This window comes from Pteropus vampyrus, unplaced genomic scaffold (genome assembly GCF_000151845.1).
Source record: "Pteropus vampyrus isolate Shadow unplaced genomic scaffold, Pvam_2.0 Scaffold39, whole genome shotgun sequence".
Taxonomy (NCBI): domain Eukaryota; kingdom Metazoa; phylum Chordata; class Mammalia; order Chiroptera; family Pteropodidae; genus Pteropus; species Pteropus vampyrus.
Window position 1 is genome coordinate 10202212 of NW_011888820.1, and position 7887 is coordinate 10210098.

Below are 7887 nucleotides of genomic sequence, written 5' to 3' on the forward strand. Positions count from 1 at the left end.
TGAACTCAGTCTTTTTTTTTTTCACAGTCCTTATGAAGAAATGAATCACTTTTGGAAGATGACTGGTGGATGAAATAAGAGAGGAAACAAGTAAGAAAATGAAACAATTTTCTTCCAGAAAAAATGGAACTAGGCACCTTCAAATCTCATAAGCTTTGCTGCAAAAAGTCTTCTTTCTTAAAATAAGCAGATATCTATTTAATTTCTTCTATACATCCAGGACCCAGATTTAGGAATGGGTATGGTCTTGTTTCAGGTGTTTCATTGCTAATGTAGATTTATAATACAATCACTTTATTTTTAACACACTCTCTTCTGAAACATCAGTTTTAACTAAAACTTCCTAAGGCAAAATAGTTTTAGTCAGTACAATTAGGTAATTTCTAGCAAGTGTCAGAATGAGTAAAGGATGCCATAAAGACTGTCTGGGAAACTCTCTGAGTCTACAGGTTATAATCAGTTGATTTGAAACTTAATCACATTCTTATAATAATAAGAATCAAGGTCTCTTTAGTTATTACTGCTGTTTACTGGGAAAACCAGGGAATTATAGAGCCTGATTTCACCCTCTTTTCCAATGGCAATTAACCTCGGATTGAAGCCTGTTTAGGTTATCTGTGAACTATCCTTGAAATGGAGATCTGTCTGTAGTAGGTTACTGAGGCAGACACTCAGAATATCACCTATAACGGAGTGAGGGAAGCAAGACTGAGCAGAGGAAGAAATTGAGCTGATACTGCTGCAACCAAGGCCTTAGCCTACCCTACAGGAACTCTGGAGCTGTGATGACCCTTCTGTGTTGCCTGAATTAAGGAAAGAAGGCCAGGTCTTAGCATCCTGCATTAATCACTATTGGAAGTGAGCTGTCCTTACGCAGGGACATACCTTGGGGAAGGCAGCTCCCTTTGGCTGAGGGCAATGCCTAGACAGAGACACAGTGATAAGCCCTCAGCAGCCAACATTCCTTTCTCCTGGGAGAATGAGTTCCTTAGTTCTGCCTGGAATGGAGAGAGATAGAGGGAGAATCTGGGCAGTACACTACAGATCCACTTGCAGACCCCTTATTGAAGAGATCCCTTAATTAAGGTATAAGGTAGAAGTTGTTTCCTATTATCTAACATTGTATAACATTACTGCAAAACTTAGCGGCTTAAAACAACAAAAATAATTTATTACTGTTCCCAGTTTTTGTGGATCAGGAATCCACACATGACTTGGTTGGGGGCTTCTGCAAGTAGAATCCTTGAGGAGCCTGGTGTGAATGCAGTCAGATGGTGACTGAAGCTGCTGGGGGCTGACAAGGCACCTCTCTCTTCTGCAGTATTGGGGCCTCTCCATGTGGTCTCTTTGTGTGGCCTAGTTTGGCCTTCCTCCCAGCATGGCCACTTGGCACTTCTTACTGACATGGAGGCTTAGGGCTCCATGAGTGAGTATCCCAAGTGAGACTGGAAGACACTGCATGGTGTTTCCCAACTTAGCCTCAGAAATCACATGGTGTCACGTCTTATACCTTCTATTTGTCAGGGGCCACCAAGTTTCAAGGGGCGAGAGACATAGATTCCATCTCTTGACAGGAAGTGACAAGGTCTGTAGGAACCAGTAGGATGGGACATTTTTGGCAATGCAAAAGGCTCTAAAGCTTATATTTTCTGATGGCAATAAATTCAATGAAGGATTTTAAAATAATGGCATAGTTAAAATCCTTTGATTATTTTTTGACATATTCAATGCATAAATTCAGCCCAGAATATTCAAGCAGTTGTAAGGAACTAGACACAGATCAATATTAAATCCAGCATTATTGTCTTATATTAAGTACTATGTATGAGAATATAGGAGCCAATAACTAAAGTTATTCCTGTGTCACGAAAGCCACCTGAATGAATTCTATATCAATTGTCCTTTATTATCACCCTAAATTTTCACATATCATACTGCACAGAGCTCAAGAGTCAATCCTCTTATTTGCAGTCATTTTAGGAAATCGCAAGATCAGTACCGATGCTTTCGACACTCTGAACCCCAATTTTAGACCACAGAAATACTATTAGCTCCCCTATTCTTGCTTGGCTGAAGAAATGTGGTCATCACCATGAGAATTTGGACCTCAAATTCAATTTAAAAACTGACATAAACTTTGATACAAAGCAAATTACATTAGCTCTGACTAGGACAGATTTTTAGGTTAGTTTGGTCAGTGCTGATAGGTTTGAGTCTCTGAAGTTTATTTTCTTTTTCCCTGAGGAAAACACAAATAACTTTGTGTGTTGCAAAGTGGGAAACAAAAACCAGTCGTAACGCCTCAGAGTTTTGCTCTTTGGTGATGGAATTCAGACCCATTAGCCTCCTTGTCATTTTATCTCGTCTCTTTCAGTGTCATCTTAAATGACCGGGCTTATCAAACACTGCTGGACAAAACTGTTGAGGCGGGCACACAACCAGCATTTGTTTTGGGAGAATAAAAAGATTTGTTTTATGTTAGGAATTCACCAAATCATGTTTTTCAAAGAAACTTTTGAATTGTTTATTATGTTATCTATTAGTCTATATAGGAAAGGTTATTGAGTTTATAATACGTCACTAGCAAGCATACAATGTACAATTTAGATAGTAATAAATGAGGCTTCAAATCCTTTTATGATGCAGAGACCTTTTCAGCAGTGCTTGGCAGTATAAGCAATGTTGTTTTTACTTAAAGTAAAAAACATTGCATGGAAAACTGTCATTGAAGAATGACATTGTATTTTAGTGCTTTCACTAAAAATGAACATCTTTAAAAGTAACTTTCAAAAAAAATGATTAGAACTCTGAAGACATAAAATTATCTCAAAGTAGTTAAATAATGAATATCTGTATATTTTATATGTCCTAAATTTGGAGATGTTTAAAGCAAAGAATTTTCATCATCGGACAAATAGTACTTATTTCACTCTCTAAAGAGAAGCTTTTCAACTCTTTATCTCTTTGAAGCTAGAGTAACTGGTTGGAAGATAGGTTTGCATGTTTATTCGAAAAACATTCAGCACTTTTCTCAGTTCCATCTGCGATTGGCCCCAAATCAGGAGCTCTTTGACTAGAGTTGGTTCATTCTTTCTCACAATGAAAGGTAAGGCTTGAGAGACTGTCAAATCGCTGAATATTATCAGCATGCAAATAAATGTTTTGAATGCTCTTCCCAGTACCTTTAAAGCTAGCTAAGCAAAGAGGACAATGGAACGGGGCAAAACAAAATGATGGGAAGGAAAGAAGAGAGAAAGATTCTCTGACGGTGACATGGCAAAAGTTGCCACCAATTGAGAAATGGCTTAATTACTCTTTACTGTGCATTTGTGTGTGAGTGCGTGCATGAGTATGTGTCTCTGCGTATGTGTGTCTATATCTGTGTGTTGAGTGTGTGGATTTAATCTTGCTCATTATTGCTCAGGAGATCATGATGAGGTACTTCGGTATGTGTTTAATATTGAAGAAAAGTCCTCAAGGAGCTTGAGCGATAAGGCGGGGGCCACGGGCTGTCAGCTCAGAGAACACAGACCTCTGTGCTCTCACCCTCACCTCTGTCAGGAGGCACCTGTTCCTGGTTAGCAACAATGTGGGACAAGGATTTCCTCTTTTTTTCTTCAGGGGAGAACTAAGATTTGAGGGAAATAACCTTGAATGGTGTCTCAGAGGAAGAAGGCAGGTTGGTTCTATCCCGTTTTTCAACCTCTGTCCTTTGTTCTCAGACTCTCTGAAATTTGTCCCTTTTGTCATTTTCCTTTTCAGAGAGTGACAGTTCCCTGGAGGCTTTTACTCCACATCATCTCTTGACCTTCCTCTGAGAGGCTGTTTCTCATCTCACTGCCAGCTTGCTGCATAGTCCTTTTTTATTTGCAAGTTTTTAGCGTGAATACTCTCTTGTGTGAACTTCCTACACCTCAAGCTGTATTTTACACTGGGGTCAATTCTCATTTGAAAAGAGAAACTTACCAGGATGAGATGAAATAATAACCTCCTAGGTTTTCCTGCAAGTTCTTGAATTCTGCGATTCAAATTTTCATATTTCAGATCTTATGCAAATTTGATTTTTGCAGGAAGTTTCTTTACGTTTTGTGAGCACTTTCACTGAACCTAAAGAAACATCTGCCTTGTTGAGATTATTGCAGAAATATCAGATCCTAGAGAATTTGAGACTCTCTTTTCTTCACGATATGTTTTTTGGGACATGAAGCCCAGCATTAATAGACAATCGAAACCATGTGGCATTTATATTTTATCCTTCCTCATTTGCAGCACCACTAATGTAAGTGGATAAGATGCTAAGGAAGAGTCTTTATTTAGTGATAAATTCTAAAATAAAAAGAAATAGAGTTTGAAGAATAAATATCTCTGACAGCATGGGTTTGTTCTTGAAGTTTTAATGATGAAGAAAATATTTTACCAAGTTTTGATTTAAAATAGCTAAATAAACTTATTTGTTGAAATGTGGTTGATTTGGACTTCAATCGAATCACCTGATTCAGTCCAAAGTAAGTAGTAAAATATATATCCCACATGAGAAATAACCTGGTAATGCGGTAGAAGTATGAGAAAGAGAAGCGAAATGAATCCATCTCTCTTCGTTTTTCCTGTTTTGAAAACTTCTGTATGAACCAAGGTAAGCAAAGATGAATCCAAGAAATCCTAGAAATTAAGATAACATTCAAGGAAGCCTGATTTATTTATAAAACTTCAGTAGTTTGCATATGTTCTAGTAAGTGTAATATCTGTACTTATCCAGTTTGTTATGCATTCTTACCTCTCTAAAATTGTACTTTTTCTGAGATGTTTTGTCAAGAAATTTTCCATCGTGGAATTTTTCAGGATATTTGGGTGAGTAAGGAAATTTCTCACCCTCTATTTTCTGCTATTAAATGAGTAGCAACTGAGGAAGAAATGCTCAGGCTAAGGCCTGTTTGGGGTTGGGATGGGAAGGAGGAGCCATGTAGCCGTTTTATTAATCAAACACTCCCTCCAAAATAAAAATGATAGAAGGGGTTCCCCCTATTTCTTTTTCTTTCTTTAGGAGCTTGGTAAATGTATTAGTTTCTTATCGATGCTATAAATACCACAAACCTAGTGACTAAAACACAGAATTACTCTCTTACTCTTCAGAAGGTCAGTTTCACTGAGCTAAACTCAAGGTTGTGTCACTGAGCTAAACTCAGGCTGTGCCCTTCTGGAGATTTTAAGGAGATACTCCGTTTCCTTGCCTTTTTCATCTTCTAAATGGCTGCCCGCATTATTTGCCTCGGGACCCCTTCCTCCATCTCCAGAGCCAGCAACAGGACATCTTCTGCCCTCTTTGACTACTGCTTCGGTCCTTACATCTTCTCTCCCTGACTTTGACTTCTCCTGTGTCCCTTTTATCTGGCCCACCCACATAATCAGGATAAACTTCCCATTTCAAGATCATTAACTTAATCATATCTGCAAAGTCCATTTCGCTATGTAAGGTTACATATTCACAGGTGCTGGAGGGGACATTATTCTGTATACCATACAAATCCTCTATAGGCCTCAACACTTTTCTAGCTAGGTTTTCTTTTGATCACCAGAACACTGGGATGCTCTACCGTTAGCAGGCACTATTCTGATTTCTACAGAGAAACATATGAAAGGATAGTGTAAAAGTTTAAGCTGTAACCATCATTACAATTTTAATATTTATACCATCTTGTCTCACAAGGGTCTCTCTGGTGACAGTTTATTTATAGAGTTCAGGCTTAGGAACTTAGCTTTTAAACTATTGCATCACTGTTTGCAGAGAGAATGAAAATAGGAATATCTAGATGCTGTGAAATAAATTTTAGGAGTGCTTTACTTTTTTGGACTTCTTCCCAGCAAAACATTTTCCATTTATAGTCTGTGCCATTTTGAAATGACTTGTCGAGGTTTTCAGAGGCTGGTCAATGAGTTTCAAATATTTTTATTGATGGAGTAGATTAATTTTTACACCAAGGCTTTTTCCAGAAGCCTTAAATGAAGATGCAGATACGTCTGTCAACTGTTCAATTCTTACTCAGGTACCACATTCTATGCCAATTTTCTATTCAAAGAGAGGGTGACATTCAATAAGAGGGTTCCTTGGAGTGAGATCGGGACAAATGAGTTCCCCAAATGCTGGCAAACAGCAACTAATGATAGATTGGTTACCAGAGGGCAAAATAGGCTGAATGGTCACAGTCAGAGCACTGCATCCTAGACTGGCACACGTGATGATCCCCAATACACAAGGCTGTTTCAGAAGTCTATGGGGGTCATCTGAGTGGATCTCAAGAAACACCTTGGCCATCACTTCCCCTAGGGTATCGCTAGGGTAAATCTGTATGTGCAACTTCCTAGGTTTTTCATTCAGACCTAAAGCAACCCCCATGCTGGAATCTTATTCTACTGGTGCGGATGTCAAAGCTGCTCTCCCTCTGTGGCCTGATTCTCCGTGGCATCATAACACAGGCAGATGCTGAAGGTTCCAGAGCAAGGGTAAAGACCAAGGTAGCATCTATCAAGTACCCAACTTTGAAGCCACCCTTTAGGATGCCAAAGATCTCATCCCTCCCAATTAAGATTCATCACAGGGTTTGTCATATGAAATAATGGAAAAGCCTCTCTTAAGATTTTAAAATACCAATAAATCTGTCTGTATTTTAATTTAAAAGGTTTTCAGATTTTTATTCACCAAATGTCAACAAAGCCCAGTCATCATAAATCCTAATTTAAAAGTTTATTTAAGGTAAGTAAGGAATGTCTTTTCCACTTCAGCTTTTAAGGCAAGTTGGGGATTTGATTTTCAAGAAGTCAGAAACATATTTTCTTTGTAGTCAAGTACCTGTTTTTCTTGAGAAACATTAATAGTTTTGAACATCTATCTATAAATAAGTTCACATAGATCGTGGTGGTTTTTCTTCTCAATTAAACTAAGAATTAGATTTTATCTCTTACCATGGGTGCCTGCTAATTGCTGATGAAAGTGTAAGTATTAAATCCATGGCTTTCTCACCTTTTTTTTATTGCAATCCACAGTATGAAAGACATTTATACTTCAGCCTAACACCTATACAGACTATAGATACACATTTACATATTTTGAAACAAAATTTTTATGAAAAATAATTTCTCTCCCTGTAGCTGTACTCTGATATTTTCTATTTTATTCTATTCTATTAAGAAACTACTTGTTATGACCCACAAAATTGATTTCATGACCAGCAATATGAAATACACTGCTATTAAATGACACAAAACTCATTTGAGTTGGAAAGAAAAAACACGATCACGGGCAATCCAAATTAACTGTCTGAACATAGTCAATTCTAAAAACATTAAAGGTTAATTCCTTGAGTCATGAAATTATGGTTCAAATTCTTGTTAAACTTATTCTTGTTAGATTTATAATGACTTTTAGAACAGTGATATTGAATAACCCAGATTATCGATAAAAATAAGATTTAAAAAACCCACAGAGGTGGTTCAGCCCCACGGTGTTGATACGGCCCCATCGGAGTCTGTCGTACTGCTTATAAACACAGAAAATTCCATCAAGGGCATCAACACAAGTTAAAAGCATGTATTTAAGGGAATAAAATGTTAGTACTTTTTCTTTATCATTTGTGACCCCTCACGAGAAGTTACGAGGGCTGAGTATTTTATTTCAGAATAATATCAAGATTGTCTGCAGCTGGCAAAAGATTCAAGATTCTCTAAAGATACTCTATTGGGTCAGGGGAAAAGATATTACTGGGAAAGGTAAGGTTTTCACCAATGGAGGATGGAGTTTGCATTTGCAGATGAGCTGAAGGTTCATCTAGAAAAGGGCCAAATGATCTCCTTGAGAAGTCGAAGCCCAGAGAAGATTACAATGCTTCTCTACTC

At 37.8% G+C, this 7887-nt stretch overlaps 1 protein-coding gene across 3 annotated transcripts in view; it reads left to right on the forward strand.

Annotated features, from left to right (window-relative positions):
• Positions 1-23: 23 nt before the first annotated feature.
• The window catches only part of CTXN3 (cortexin 3), a 49399-nt gene continuing 41535 nt past the window's right edge, over positions 24-7887 (forward strand). The window contains exons 1-2 of one of the 3 annotated variants that reach the window (XR_002779869.1): positions 24-90; positions 3763-3922. The gene's annotated coding sequence lies outside the window, so the exon portion shown is untranslated. Of the gene's footprint in view, positions 91-3762; positions 3923-7887 lie in introns of those variants that run through there. The other 2 variants (XR_002779868.1, XM_011358337.2) reach the window with 2 other exon arrangements.